This window comes from Pinus tabuliformis, chromosome 2_1, assembly GCF_031772625.1.
Source record: "Pinus tabuliformis cultivar Carrire ecotype Pingquan chromosome 2_1, CPIR1, whole genome shotgun sequence".
NCBI classification, from domain to species: domain Eukaryota; kingdom Viridiplantae; phylum Streptophyta; class Pinopsida; order Pinales; family Pinaceae; genus Pinus; species Pinus tabuliformis.
Window position 1 is genome coordinate 778521244 of NC_142299.1, and position 16797 is coordinate 778538040.

Here is a 16797-nt window from a genome sequence, read left to right on the forward strand (position 1 = left end):
TTCTGAACCTGAGGGACACATGTCAAAGTGTAATCTGGAAACATTCTCAAAATATCTAACACCACATTCCAATAAGCTCGCATGCGAGGATGCTTAGCTTGGTATTCACCTTTCACTTGCTTGATAACTAACTCGGAGTTGCCATATACTGAAATTCTTTTAGTATTTAACTTCTTAAGGATTTTTAGACCAGCAATTAAAGCTTCAGATTCAGCCTCATTATTTGAACAATCAAAAGACAATTTATACGAACATACCCTTACATTGCTTGGCACTTTGTTTGGAAGAAATGCAAGGCTGCGTATCCAAATGCCAATTCCAACACCTTCCCTTCCTACCGTGCCATCAAAGTCCATGCTCCACAAACTAGCTTCATCTTCCAAATGTTGAAATTCTTTTTGCTCTTCTTCTTTTGCTTGTTGTCTATCCACTTTTTACTACCGTCGGAAGGCTGATTACTCAGCGGTACTATCAATCTTTTGTCTCTCTTGATCTAGTACAACTCTGAAATTTTCAGTGATCTCTAGAATATCTTCTATTTCAACTACTTGACTATTTACATCATTAAAACTATCAGAATATAAAACAAAAGTTTCCAAATCAGTATGTACATAGTTGATTGTATGATTTAGAGGTTTCTCCTTGCTAGTGATCATGTACTTCATCTTTTTCTCCTGGTATAATTTCCTCAACTGATCGAACACGGGAATAGTAGCATAGGAGAAATCAAGTTGTAATGTCCCTTTGAGTTTTTCTCCCCAATATCTGGAAAGAACTATACCAAATCTAGGAGGAATATCTACCACAACCACATTCATCAAAACATTTTTCACTGGGATCTGATCTAAAGTGACAACCAAATCTTTAATAAGCCCAATGCATCTAAGCCTACTAGAATCAAAGGAATATAGATCATGGTACTTGCGAGTGATATCTAGACCCAATTTTTCCATGATCGCTTTAGGCATGAGATTATGAGAGGCTCTGGAATTGAACATGGCATTGTGCAATACAAAATCATGCAGTCTAAGGCTGATGTAAAATGGAGCTACATCGCTATCCTTAGACTGACCTTCTAATGATGGCCCAAAGATAAGTTTAGGTTGATTATCCTCCACATTTACCATATTAGATAATGCATCCAAATTCAAAATCTTAGACACATAACCTTTATAGCTGTTTTTTTTCATTAATTCAGTCAAAGGAATTGATACTTTTAACTTAGTAATTTTCTAAGCTAAAGGCTGATGTTTTCTCTACCTCTTTGACTGGAGCATCCTTCTTTTTAGTCTTCTCCTTTGATACAATTGGCTGATTTGGTATTTCGTTTGCTAATTGTGTTTTGTTGGTGGTAGGATCAGCTGTCTCCTTTCCCTTTCTCTGCGCTATTGGAGAATCATTCTTTGGCGGTGACACTTCCTTCTTCTTTTGAATTGGATTGATGGGAACTCCTCTACTCCTGAGTCAATATTGTCACTGTTGGGCTGTCAAAGCATTCATGTATCCCCTCTGATACTCATCAGACTCTTCTTCAAGAATTGTTTCATTTTCCAAGATGAAATCTTTGTCTTTTTGTACAGTTGGGCTTTCTGAATACTCTTCATCTTCGGTGATATAGATGGGTAGATCATTAAGTGTAAATAAATGATTCTCCTCACCAATTATGTTATCATCATCATCTGATTCCGGACCATGTACAAAATTCTGCTATAGGGGTGTCTTCACTTCTTGTTGTGCCGCTTGGTCTTGTGCTCTTTGTTCTCGTTGCTTGATTCTGAATTATGGTTGCTGCTAGCCACGAAAGTTTGGATTTCTGACTTGTGCTTCAGGCTTATCAGCAATGGTGAGCCTATCAAACATCTTCTCGATCTTGCGAAGCAAATGATCGGAGGAAAAAGACTCCTCTTTTATGGTCACCTTCTTTTCAACCTTTGCTCTAGCTATCTTAGCAAGCAGATTTTCCTAAATGTTGACTGCAATTTTCGGCATGTCCTCCAATGTGACCGGATATTTCTCCCTCAATTGATATGCCATGTCAGGATCGAAGCCATCAAGAAATTTAATCAAAGTCAAGCCCATAGGTGGCATTATATCATCAGGAATTGCAAGGTAAACCGTATTGAATCTGACACAATAATCTTGGACACTCTCACTAACATTCCTCTTGATGTTCTCATATTCGAAAATAATTTGAAGAGGGTTTTCTTTACCTCCCAGCGATCCAAGAATTGTCTTTGAATATTTTCCAATGTAGTGATACTTGCAGCCAACAAAGCTCTAAACCACTTCAACACTTCACCTCCAAAAGTTTGCACAAATAATATCATAGTCACATTTTCGGCATCAATCTCATGAAGGTCAAAGAAATCTGTCATCCTATCCACACGTTGCTGAGTTGTGATGCTTTAAGGAGTGCCATCAAACAATGGGATCTTTCTTTGGTAGTCCGCGGGCATGGCATCCAAATTTTGAGGCAACACAAGGCAGCCATTGCTCTAGGTGGATTTACAACTGGCCTTGGGATGTAGGAGGAGTCAAAACAATGATAGCAACGGATGTTGTAATTGGTGTATGAGGTGTCAATGGAGGGGATGAAATACGAGATGTTTGAGGTGTTTATGGGGTTGATGGGGGAGAAGAGACAGGAGGTCTCTGATCTAATTTAGTGGGCTGCACGAGGATGGTGGGAATGAAAGGAGTTTTGGTAGGATTTCCGGAACTAGATGAAATTGCGGATGAACTAAGAGTTTCTAATGCGGATTCTAAGAACTCAAGAATATTTGAAGCCACAATGGAAGTCTGAAGATTCAAGATGTAACTGTCAATTGATCTATTTTCCCTTTCAGTTTCAAGATCTTTGACAAACTCTGGATTTAAGATAGTGGAACCAACAACACTTTTAGATTTGGTCTCAAACAACGACAGATCAAACCTTTCGTCAAATTCAAGATCTTCAAGATATTCAAAAACAATGGGACATGAACGATATTTGAACATGGGAATCACAAAACTTTCTTGTCGGAGAATTCTTGGGATGAGATTTGAAGATCAGGATTGGCTCTGGTGTATCGTCTGGAAGCTAGTGCGTTGAATTCATCCCAAAGATCAAACAGACAAAATCAACTTGTTTAGCCTATCAAATTCTAAATTCATCATCCAAAGTCTAGAATTGCTTAATGATACCGGGGTAATTGTTTAGATCAGATGTTCTGTTTATAAACTAGACCTGAGATTGACTGAAGCAACATTCATCTACTTTCGCTAATGCAAAGCAAGAGCATTTCGAAGGCTACCTGGCTAACTTTAGGCTCTGTCTGTAATCTACAAAGCAAAACAATGATAATAAACTTTTGTCCCGAGTATGGTCGCCACTATGTTATGGCCTAAATATACCTCAGGCTAAGAAAGGCAGGATCTAGGGTAACATCAAACCACATTTAACCTGGTAGCTAGCCCTACCAAGTCAGGAGAGGGCTCTCTCCTTGTCAATCTCAGAAAATATGGTCAACAAAGCTTGAGATGACTGATGTATGACCGATTTTAGGCTAGGTATGTGCACAAAGGTGTTTGATTGAATTTAAGATGGGTTTGTTGGCTCAATTATGAAAGACAGATTTGGGTCCGGGGAATGGACACGGTCTTGTAGATATATCCATGGGGCGAGATAGGCAAATGGTTTAGTACTTCAAATTGAGTGATATGAAGAGCTTTAAGACTGGTGAGGAGTTGGATAGGGCATGAAATTCTCAGGGATCCTCTTCAAATAGCTGAAAACATAAATAACTAAACAACCCTAGGTAGAGCACTGCAAACATCAATGAATTCTACCTTTATCCTTGTTTCATTTAATTAAGATGAACAGAGAGAGATGATGGCATACATAAACACATGTAAAATTGCATTAAAAAAGGAAAAAACTATACCAAAGCAAGTTTCCACAATAATCCCACAAAGTGTTACAAACCCTGGTATATTCCTTTGCCAAACTACAAAAATGAATGTACAATAATGCTCAAAGCATTCACAAGAATCCAACCCTTCTCAATGACAGGAAAACTACTAGATATAGGCATCAAACAACTCATTGTATGCTTTAGGGGTCGAGTTCATGAGTTTAGGAGCTATTTTAACAAGATCTAAACTAAGAACTGAAAGTAGGCAGTGGAACAGTATGCCTCTAAAACCTAGGAAATTGATTCGTTCAGTTGCAAACTACATTTTCATGATGAATCTACCTCTATGAGTGAAAATTTAGCATAATTACATCAAAATCCATCAAGTCACATTAAATTACGTCATGAGTTTTACTATTAGAAAGAGAAAAGCCAAACTGTGAGGAAACTAGGCAAAAAACAGAGTTTTTTGGCCAAAATGAGCAAATTTCATCCTATGCACCGCGCTGATTTCCCTATGCACCGTGCTACTTTGGAGCTGCTTTTAGAGGCCTTCCCGTGCACAAAATTTTCTCCAAGTGGGCTTGTTGGAAAGGCCTACCTGTCTACTTTCTAGAACAAGTGGAATTTCTGAATTTGACCTCAATTTTCCCCTCCAAAACTGAGTTCTCCCAACACTACTTCCTGTGTATCCAAAAAGCGGCAGAAAGGTCTTTTTTGAGGTGTTTTTGACCTTTTTGGAAGCTCAAAACCTATCAAAATTTCTTGGCCATGTGAGGGAATTCATATTTTTCCATGAAAAATCCAAAAATGCTAAGTTTTCCTCAAAATAAGGTCTCTAGAAAAAGCACGCCAAGTGGCGCAGCGCATCAGGCAGAAAAACCTGTTTTTTAGGCCAAAAATTTCATAATTGCAAAAAGTCTCCCAAATTTCTTGAAATTTGGGTTGAGTGTTCCTCATCAGGTGTTTTGTTGGGCTAAGGAAGCCTCAGCCAAGATCTGGAATCTATCTTGCTCTTTTCTCTTCCTCATGGCTTTCTTCAACTTGGCCTTCAAATTCCCTATTCTTGCTTGGCACATCTTATTTCTCACCAAGTAGTGGTATTCCATGTTTCTTGACATGTTTTTCTCATTTTTGGCCTTCTCTAACATCCTCTTCAAGTGAAAATTTTTCCTCTCAAGCCAAGATTCATGATCAGCTTGAATTTCTTGCTCAAGTGTGGTCAATTTGATTTTCCTCCTCTTGGCAGCTTATCGGTTTGCCCTTATGTTTTGGAGCTCCATGACGGTTTGCTAATCTTCTAGCTGTTTGTTCCTCTGCTCCAAATAATTAATGATCCAATTGGCTCTTTCTAGGTTGAGAGACAAATGCTGCTGAATTTCATCTTGCTGCTCCTAAATGATCTCTTTAAGTTTTGAGCTTTGTGAGCCCAAATCAGTGTCCTTATCCTGCATGAGAATGAAATATGCCTCTTGACCTCCTGAAGGTCCCTCATCATGCAAGGGCTTCTTTCCCTTGTCCTGTACCTACTCCGGTGATGGAGGAAACGAGACCCCTTCCATCCCGAGTGGAGATAGTACTCGTTTTGCTGTTGCAAACAACCTTCTAGTGCCCTTTTGATATGTAACAAACACTGGCACACTAGTGGTTTATGTCTTATGAACCTCCTGCTGATGTGAAGGCTCTCCTGCCTCATGAAAAACTGATGGGGGTACTTGAGGACGTGTAAAGACCTCATGTGCAATGAAATTCTCCCATGAGATATTTAGTAAACCAAGCTGATGCAAGACCACAATTTTGATTAGTGAAAAGTGATATATGTTGTTATATTGATGTTGAGGAGGCTTCCTTTGCACTAATGTTATGAAACCAGCTCACAAAAATATATAAAAGAGAGATAAACTCCTTAGAATTCAGCCTCTTCGAGGGGACAACCTCCTTTACATTACACAAATGAACAATTCTTGGATGATTCAAATGACAAAACCTCCTTTCTATATATAGGAGTCTATGGAGTCACAATATAACACAGTCGAACTAACAATAATAATATAAGCCACAAAAATAACAATAGAGGGATTCTATGGGGCACAGTAATAAAAATATGGGGACAATAGGGGCTCAACAATATCAATAAGGGATACAACTACAATAGTAATGGGGTAATCCTAGTATTATAGGGACCTAACATCCCTATAATACTAGGATTACCCCATATGTTAGGTCCCTATAATACTAGGATTACCCCATTACTATTGTAGTTGTATCCCTTATTGATATTGTTGAGCCCCTATTGTCCCCATATTTTTATTACTGTGCCCCATAGAATCCCTCTATTGTTATTTTTGTGGCTTTATATTATTGTTGTTAGGTCGGTTGGGTTATATTATGACTGCATAGACTCCTATATATATAAAGGAGGTTTTGTCATTTGAAACATCCAAGAATTGTTCATTTGTGTAATGTAAAGGAGGTTGTCCCCTGGAAGAGGTTGAATTCTAAGGAGTTGATCTCTCTTTTCTATCTTTTTGTGAGCTAGTTTCATAACATTTGGTATCAGAGCTTTAGATTCTAGGGTTTCGCTGCTCCAAATAGGTCATCATGGCATTTTCACTATAATTTTTTTTCTGTGATGTTTCAGAAGCGAAAAAAACTCATTTGAGAAGAAATCGCACGGAACCTCGGGTCCAAATTTCAGAGCTTTTCGCACTATATTTGCGGAGATATGATCTGAGGAAGTTGGTCTTTTTGCAGACTCCTGAATTACATTCCAAACAAGTGACACGGGGAAAATAGAAAATAAATTTCTCTCTGAGCATTGGATTGAAATTTTGTAAGAAGGTACAGAAAGAGGACGGACTGTAGTTTCTTGTATATATTTTTTAGTGCCATAGGTTGAAACAGTGACACATGGCACTTCATACAAGTTCGCTCTTCTGGAAAGGTCTATAATCAGGTCATCTTGGGAGATTGTGCATAACTCTTTCTTGGAGAATCCAATTTGGATTAGACTGGTGGCATTGGAAAGAGGATGCAGAGGGCTACTACAAGTCGCAATTTCAAAACTGGATAATTCGAAATTATAGAGATACATCAGATTCAATATCAAACTCCTACAAAGTGAAAAAAGGTGTGTAGTTTTTTTTTTAATTTTTGTTTAAGCTTGGTTTGAAAAATTAGTTTGAAGGAATTCAAAGGGCATAGTAAATCATTATTATCAGTAATTGATGCCCCGAGGAAAGAAAATGAAAACACCTAGTAAGCAACCTGAAATCTCTAGAATGACTCATGAAGAAGAGGAAGAAATGCAACATGATATATCAAAATTATGAGACCAAGTGCAACAAGTGTCACTTGCACAAAAAGTAACAGAATCTAAGATGAAAGATGTAGAAGCTAAGATGGATTGTGTTAGAGTCGGTCTTGAGCCCTCCATCAGTGATCAAAACTCTTTGCATTTGCATATGTAGGTGTCTCATCAGTGTCAATTTTTGCATTCCATTAGGCATGCCATAACCCTGATGGAGGAGCTGATGTCTTTGTCCCCCTCTTGGCATTGCTGGATCAAAGTCATTTCAGTCCTTAAACCTCTTTCAAGCTTTGTCTTGTCTTGTCTTGAGGTCAAATTCCTAGGTCTAGGGTTTTGGTCAAGTTTGTTTACAAGGTCATGTCTCTGAAGGTCAATAAGTGCTCAGCAAGCCAGAGGGATGATTTTAAAGGTGTTTCTTCGAAGTTTTTATCTTGTACAGTTAATTCTCACCTTGGATTTAAAAACTCTGTTTTTAAAGCCAAGGTCATTTTTCAAATTTTTGTAAAAAGTGATGAAATTTCAAAAGTTTTCAGCGGACAATATGCAACCTTGGTCCCCTTGCCTAGATCCCTCAGATGATCTACCTGCAAAAAGAATCAAGTCAAAGCACTAAATGAGTCAATTTCAGGACAAAGGAAACCAAAAAGTCAATTTTATAAAGTGTCAAAGAGAAACATTATAAAGTGGGTTTGGGCATGAAATTAATTCAAATAAGGTTATAAAGGCCCCAATCTCCCTCCATCAAACCTCATTGTGCATCTAAGTCATTGAGCAAGTGCCTGCAAGAGATATTGGGAGAAATTTGTGAGCTTGACAGGCGCGCGACCCGTCAGACCAGGCGCGTGACCCATCAGAGGCACGTGACCCGTCAGCAGCCTTCCAGCAGTGCAAAATTATAACGGGCGCGACCCGTCAGTGGCGCACGACCCGTTGGGTGAGGCGCGCGACCCGTCAGCGACCTCTTTGTAAAACCGCCTGCAAATTCACCAAGGAGCCACAAATCGCCAAATTTCGTAAGGTAGGCCCTCAATCTTAAGCAATTCTTGCTTGCCATGGTTAAAGGAAATCATGATTGCATTCTCAAAGGCCTTCATTTTCAAATGAAAAGCTCCACTTTGCTTTGGTTTAAAGTTGTCCAAATGGCAGTCCATGTCATCATTCATCTGAGTGTATCATGATTCAGAGGGTTGTCATCATCATATTAGGTTCCATTGGGTCATGTTACACCTTGTTCATGCTTCAGTTGTGCCTAGGCAAGGTCATTTCCCTCTCCTAGGGTTTTGAAGGCAATTTCTCTTGGACGGTCAAATCATCGGCAAAACTTGTATCCTGATGTTCATACACCTTCCCCTATCCTTAAAGTACCTTATCAAACACTTCCCATCCCTTAGATCCGCCAAATTCCTCGTTTTTGCACAAACCCTAGTTTCTAGCTACAACCTGGCAATTTTCTAGGTTTGGCCTGTGTTTTTCCCTTTTGGACCCCTTCCCCTCACTCAATCTCTAAGATTCCACTTTCCCCTACTTCCTAACATCCCTCCCTACTTCCAAAAATTTCCCCAAGAATTTAGAAGCCCCTTATCCCCTTCATTTCGCTCCATTTCGACCAAAACCCTTGTTCCACACATCAGGATAAGTTTCACTAAAATGATGTTTCTGAGCAATAAAAGATGAATTTTGGAAAACTGAGAGAGGTTTTTGTCCAAAACATGGCAAGGAAGAAAAACCTCCTTCACTTTTTGCATAGGTACCAGGGAGGGGCAAACAGCCCATGATTGATGAGGGGCCATCAAGAGTTCCAGATATTGAGCTTGTTGATCTTGAGACCATTTCTCCGAGCCAAGAGGCAAAGGAGGTCATTCAGCATCTCAGAGCTGAAAATGATGCCTTGCAGAGGAGATTAGAGGGTGCACAATGGACCATCACATACCTGGAGCAGCGCAACAAACAGTTGGAAGAGGAGAAAGCACTTGATGAGCTGTGGAGGATTCATAGTGACCGAATCTTGAACCGAAGAAGACCCGGTGACCCATTGCCCGCTGACCGAGAGTCTATGCTCATCCGGGTCAATGCACACTTGGAGAGGTTGTTGGCTAAGGCCAACCAAGAGAAGAGATTGCTGAGGAACATGAAGAACCATTACTGGGCAAGAATGCATGTGTGCAAGGCAAAGATGAAAATGTTTCAAAGGCGGTTGACCGAGGCACTGAAAGGGAGAAAAAGGCCTAATCCCCTCCGTATCTTGGCTGAGGCTTCACTCAAGGATCAAGGCACTAAATAGCCTAGCCACAACACAAATCCCAAGAAATTTTGAGAATTTTGGGTGAATTTTGGCATTTTTTGGCAATTTGCAGGTTTTTCCCATTAACGGGTCTCACCCCCCGCGCGACCCTTCATCAGGGCAACTCCTTTTGACCAAAACTCAGCATTTCCAGATTTTTCATGCAAAGTTACATATGCTCATGGATGGACTTGAGATTTGGTGAAGTTTTGGGCCTCCAGAAAGTCAAAAAACTAGTAAAAATTGACTTTCTGCCACTTTTTTGAATTGCAGAAAGCAGTCTTGGGAGATTTGAGTTTTGACAGGGCAAATGAACTCCAAATTCAGAAATTCCAGTTGGGTTGGAAAGTAGACTCACAGACCTTTCCAAAAAGCCTACTATTGCCCAATTTGGACACCTGAAAGTGCCCCAAAAGTGGCTCCAAAGGCGTGCGACCCGTCAGGCAGGGGCGCGCGACTCGTCAGGCAAATTTTTCCAAAATGCACTGTACAGCTCAGAAAAACGCAGTTTGACCCAGTTTGACTTTTTGGGGTGAATTATGATTCTCTTTGATGTAATTATTGTACTTTTAAGACACTTTTACTCTTATGTAACGCTTCTAGAAGATTCATTCATGAAAAGGGTAAATATTAAATGAATGAATTGGTTTCCTAGCTTATAGAGGCAAGTTGTTTTGACTGCCTAGATTTTAGTGCTCAGTTTAGAATTGGTTGAAAAAGCTCCTAGAATGATGAGCTCGACCCCTAGAGGCAAGGAAAGAGGTTAGATTGCCTATATTATGTACTTTCTTGGTCATTTTCATGGTTGGACTCTTGAGGGAGAAGCTATCATTGTATTATTCACTGTATCTCTGCAATTTTTGGCTAAGGAAGACCAGGGTTTTGCAGTCCTCTTTGGGATTCTTGTGGACTCATGTGTTGATGGTGTGTTTCTCAATGTTCTTGTAAGCTTGTTATGTTATTCATTTCCTTTCTTTTACTTCTGCACATTAAACAAATGAAGTGTTAAAGTAAGAATTCATGCTTGCCATGCTCTGCTTTTAAGTTTGTTTAATTTCAATGTTTTCTTCTGTCTAAAGAGAATTCAAAGTGATTGTTTGCTCTCTTTAGCTCCTCATCTTTCATTCCTGACCATTCACCTTAGTTAAAGGCATCAACGCTGTCTCCTACCTCGCCCCAAGGAACCCCCTGCAGAAACTGTGTCCAATCCCCGCACCCAAAATTGCCATCCCCTCAATTTGCCACCAAAAACCCTAAAAACCCTAAATCAACCTCTTTGATCAGTTTACTAGCCTAATATAAGTGTTACCTTATTGGTCATCTCATCTATTGAAGATTTTACGAGATAGACCGGAGAGAGCCTTCTCCTGCCCCGTAGGGCTAGCTACGAGGCTAAATGGTTTGATGTTGCCTTGAGGTTTACCTTTCTCAGCCTGAGATGAAATTTCAAGCGCTAACAGATTGTTTAAAGAAAGGTGTAGAAGCTAAGATGGATGGCATGGAAGCTAAGATGAATGGCATGGATGCTAAAATGGATGGCATGGATGATAAGATGGAAGAATTGAAGATAAATATGAATAAGTTGCTACAAGAAATGCTCACTAATGGTGAAAGGGTAGTAAAGGAAACTCATGATGAGAACAAAAAAAATGTTAATCATGATTCCATAGACTCTAATGTTGGATTGAAGACCCACCATATTCCAAAAATCGATATGAGGAAGTTTAATGGCAAGGATCCCGCAACATGGATATTACAGATGGAGCAATTTTTCGATCTCAATAATGTGCAAAACACACAAAAGGTACATATTTCAACTTTATATTTGGAACCAAATCAGTTTGTATGGTATCAATGGCTTTGATCTCGTAAACAAATTATCACTTGGGCAATTTTTACGGAAGAATTGACAGCACATTATGAGAATACAAAAAGCAACACTTTTTTTAGCCAATTGATAAGTCTCAAACAAAAGGGTTCAATAATGGAGCATATTGAGGAGTTCCAAAAATTGAACATAATGGTAAAAAATATTCTAGAGGAGCATAGGATTGATGTGTTCATAGGGACTTTAAAAGATAATATCCAACATGATGTTCGCCTTTGGGAACCTAATTCATTACAGAAGGCATTCAGGTTAGCAAGAAAAATGGAAAGAAAAATTATGGCAACCAGGAAGCATACAAGTCACAACTATAAAGATGGAAGTGTTGTTACCCCTAGCCTTCCACAACCTATAAGGTTGACACCACAAAAATTCAAAGAAAAAAGATAAAAAGGGCTTTGTTACAGTTGTGATAGCAAATACACTAAAGGTCATAAGTGTGTTGAGAAGAAATTATTCTACATAGATTGTGAAGAGGAAGAAGAAAAGGAGAAAGAAAGGTCAAAGGAAGAGGATATAATCTAGGAACAAAGCCTAGATAAAGAAGAAATGAATCCGACCATATCTTGTAATGCATTGGCTGGACTTACCACTCCTCAAACCATCAAGATAGAAGGACAAATCAAGAAGAAAAAGGTAATAGTGTTGATTGATTCAGGAAGTACCCACAATTTTATTCACTGTAAGGTAGCAAAAGAATTGAATTTCTTCCTATATCCAGCGCCAGAGTGTCAAGTGGTGATTGCAAATGGAGGAATGATAAATTGCTCTGGAAAGTGCCATAATATCAAGCTATCCATGGGAGAATATGTATTGACTAGCCCAATGCTTTCCATTCCAATGGGAGGTGCTGATGTTGTAATAGGAGTCCAATGGCTACAATCCTTAGGTACAATAGCTTTTAATTTTCAAGAACTTTTCATGAAATTTTCTACCGAAGGAAAGGAAGTTGAATTAAGGGGTATTGCAGGGAAACTGGGAAAGATAATCAGCTCTAACGGTATGACAAAGCTCCTAAAAAAGGAACAAAGAGATGTAATTGCTCAATTATGTTCGCTAGATGTTTCCACCTCGGAATCATCTATTTCTCCAGATCTCCAAAAAGTCTTAGACAATCATTCCAAGGTATTTGAGACTCCCAAAGGTCTCCCACCTAGTCGTGATCATGATCATGCTATTCATCTGATTCTAGGAAGTGTTCCTCCAAACATCAGGCCGTACAGATATCACTAAGGTGGTCATCTTCTCAATGTTCCAACAAATGATATAAGGGAAGTTCATCATCCTCACCCTAGTAAAGTGCATCAACAATCTGATATGATAGGCATATAGACGAGAAAATCTGCCCTCACAGCTAAAATATCTAATTATGAATTTCATTAAGGGAGAATATGTGTCCTGTAGATACTTGAAAGGAAAAACTCTACTGACCTGTCTCTGAAAACTAGCCTTGATGTAAGGCTGATAATGCTCTCTGTTTACCAGCTGCCTCTTATTCCACTGCTCACCTACATTTGGAATACCGGTTGCTTGAGAAATAGTCCCAGGTGTCAAGGTGAATGTCACACCTGCCAAAGTGACTTGGCCATTATGAAGATGGAGCACAAATAATCTGGCCAGCTCATGGTGGTACTTGACTCTCTCCACCATCTCACAGAACTGATAATAAGATTGGTGTTGAAAACATGTAACAGCAAGAGGACAGGCCAAAAATTCGGCAAGTGAAGTAGGCTCCTCCCGGTTATTTTTTCCACTTTTATGAGGCCTCCTTGGTGCATGCATTTCTCTAGAAGAGTCACTGATTGTTTCCTCATTTCTGTCATAGGAAGAATCTGACTCCATGTTTTCCAATTTTTGAGTTTTCTTAGATGAGTATGAAGAGATTTTATGGTGTCAATAGGTTTTGGCTGCCAAAGATATGAATGTATGAGGGACTGTGGAGGGAATGTGTATGAGGGGTTTTGGAGTGTTGCTGATAGGTTTTTGGGGGATTGAAAGGGTTTAGGGCATGATATTTAGGCTTTGGGATAGTGATTAGGGTTTGGGGATATTTAACTAGGGTTTGGGATAGTGATTCAGGTTTTAGGGTTAATAGTTTAGGGATATGGGGAATATGGAATATGGAATATGAATGAAAAGGGAGGGAGAAAATGAAGTGGGGGAGTGAGGGAGTAAGGGAGTGAAAATGTTTAGGAGTGGAATTTGGCAACAAAATATGCAAAATGTAAACCCTATGCAATTGTTTTTGTAAAAAGCAATACAAGGAGGTAGGGTTTCAATTTTTTCCCATTAAATCATCATAAACACCAAGATAAACTCATTCATTGGCCATGAAGGAATGTTAACTTACTTGGACAATTGATGATTTAGCAATTTTGTGAGTTTGGAAGAGGCTGTGAGTGAAATTGGGCCTTGCATTCCTGTGCGTCGCGCCACCTCACAGGTGTGCCACGATTTCTGAATGCACCGCGCCAGTTATAAAATTACACTATAGGTCACTGCCCAATGCACAGCGCTGGATGAGTGTGTCGCGCTCCAACCCCAATGTGCTGCGCCAGTGAGAATGCCAAACTTGCTGCGATTTTTGCCTCCTTTGCTTCAACACGACTTTTCAATTGCTCACTCTTTCTCCCTTGGACACAAATGAACTTTTTAAACATGAAAAATAGTTTATATACATATAGTTTTGATTTTTCATTTACAAAAACCCACTCTTCTAAAGTTTGATTTTGACTTGCTTTTAAAACTCTGTTTTTTGTGCAGTTTGCTTTCTTTTTTTTCTTTGATGGACTAAATGCTTTGACTTTTTGTTTTCTTTGTAGGTGGTGGAGTTATAGAGGCTTGGAAAGGTGACCAGGGCTGCCTCTGAAGTTATTACATATGGAAAAAATTAAATTACATCAAATTTGTACATGAAAGCATCAAAACTTTGTTTTTTCTCAAAACATGGTTTTGAGGAAAAATCAATCACTAAGCATGTGATTATGGAAATTATTATTGCTGAGACTTTATTTGAACTCCTCATGTGCCTGCTAACTGTTATTGAGCATTTGAGGACCTTATTGACAAAACCCTAGACCTAATGGGACCTAAAACCCTAAAAATGACTTTTGCAGATTTAAATACAAAAAATGACTGCAGATGATCTAGATGTATGAAAATGGGCCAACAGGTAAATAACATAAGGGAAAATGTATAATATGCCACTACCATTAGATGATCCATGACCTTAATGAAATGCAGCTGATCGGATGAGACACCTAACATGCAATGCAACAAGAGAATTTGATGACTGATGGAGGGATGAAGATACCGACACTAACAATGACTATAGACTTCTGATGGCTTATGAAGATGCGCATTTTTTGGATGCTTTAGATGAATATGATCTTTGTGAAGAAATATCTAAACTCAAAATCTGTTTAGAAGAAAAGAATATGATTGTAGATACCTTGACATACCAACTTGCTAAAAGAGAAAAACACAGTGAAAAGCTAGAATGTGAAATTGTGGGTCTAAGAAAGGATCTTGAGAAAACTAAAGCTCTCAATCTTAGATTTGCTAAAGGATCATAAAATTTAAATGAAATTTTCAAAGTGTAGCGCTCTCCTCTAATAAAGACGGGTCTTGGATATACTGAAGAAACATCTCAATCACAGAAGTCGTCAACCTCCACTAAAAGCTATCTTGATGCAGCAAAAAGTAGTGAACAATTTGGCAACTGTCAGCAAAGGTATAAAGCATATCACCAGGTGAATCAGGCTCAATTTACTTCAAGGATGAACAAAAGCCAAAATCAACCTCACGTAAATCATACTGAATTTGCTCCAAAGATAAATATCAATAGAAACTACAATCAATAGGTCAGTAGATTTGATAATCACAGGAATTTCTTTAATGGTCAATGTTTCTCATGTGATAATTTTGGACACAAAGCTACTCAATGTGTTGCTTACAAAACCATCATGACTAGAGAAGCACGAAATCAAAGGAATGTGACAGGGATCAAGAAAATTTCCTATAATAACTTTTCTCTTCTTGAAAATGAAATAGAATGCTCAATCTGTAACAACTTTGGCCATGAAGAATCTGAATGCAGGAGTAAATTTCAACAAATAACTCAAAAAGAGAAAACTCCATTAAATCCAAAAATATGGAGAAAGAAAGAACCGCAAACAGAAATACGTGGTATAGCCTTGTATGCAGAAGGACAAGAAAACCAGTGGTACATCGACAGTGGATGCTCAAAACACATGACGGGTGACAAAGAAAAACTGCACTCATATAATTCCTTAGAAAAGGAAAACAGTGTCTCATTTGGAAACGACACTCCTGCTGTCATAAAAGGTAAAGGCTCTGTTTTCTTGAAAGAAAAAGTTAAAGCCGGGAATGTTATGTATGTTGATGGCTTAAAGCATAACTTGTTGAGTGTAAGTCAAATGTGTGATCAAGGAAATGAAGTAGTGTTTCGATCAAATGGATGTGTTGTTCGTGAGCTTGATACAGGAGAAACTGTGATCAAAGGGAAAAGAACTCCAAAAAACCTATACATACTCAAGGGAGGACAACAACAGTGTTATCTAAGCAAAAATGATGAAAACTGGCTATGGCACAGAAGATTGGGACATCTAAGCTTTTCTCAAATAAGAAAAGCATGCAAATTCCAGGCTATTCGTGACCTTCCAAATATCAACATTCTTGAAAGTACTATATGCAAATCATGTCAATTCGATAAGCAAACCAAATCTCACTTCATCGAAAAGGAAGGGTCAACTAGTAAGCCTCTTGAACTTGTTCATACCAATTTATGTGGACCATCAAGGAAAAAGTCACCTCCTGGAGAAGAATACTTTATATTATTCATTGATGATTTTTCCAGAATGTGTTGGATAGGTCTTCTAAAGCATAAAGATGAAGCATTTGAAATGTTCAAAGCCTTCAAAGCTTTCGTTGAAAATGAATCAGAGCGCAAAATCAAATGCCTCAGATCTGATCGAGGAGGGGAATTTGCCTTGGATGAATTCTTTGACTTTTGTGAACAACATGGAATAAAAAGGCAATTCTCCACCGCATGGACTCCTCAAAAAAATGGACTGGTAGAAAGAATGAACAAAACTGTTCAACAAATGGCTCGTGCTATGCTAGATGAATCTGGAACTCCTGCAACCTTCTGGGGTGAAGCTGCATTTGCCGCCATCACTATTCTCAACAAAGCAAATGTTTGGGTAAAAAGCACTCAAACTCCACATGAACTTTGGTATGGTAAGACTCCTAATGTAAAGTACTTCAAAGTGTTTGGAAGCAAATGTTACATAAAAAGGACTAAGGAAAAACTTGGTAAGTTTGAACCCAGAGCAGATGAAGGTATTCTTCTTGGCTACTCTTCCCGAAGTAAAGGATATAGATGTTACAATAAAAGACTTGGGAA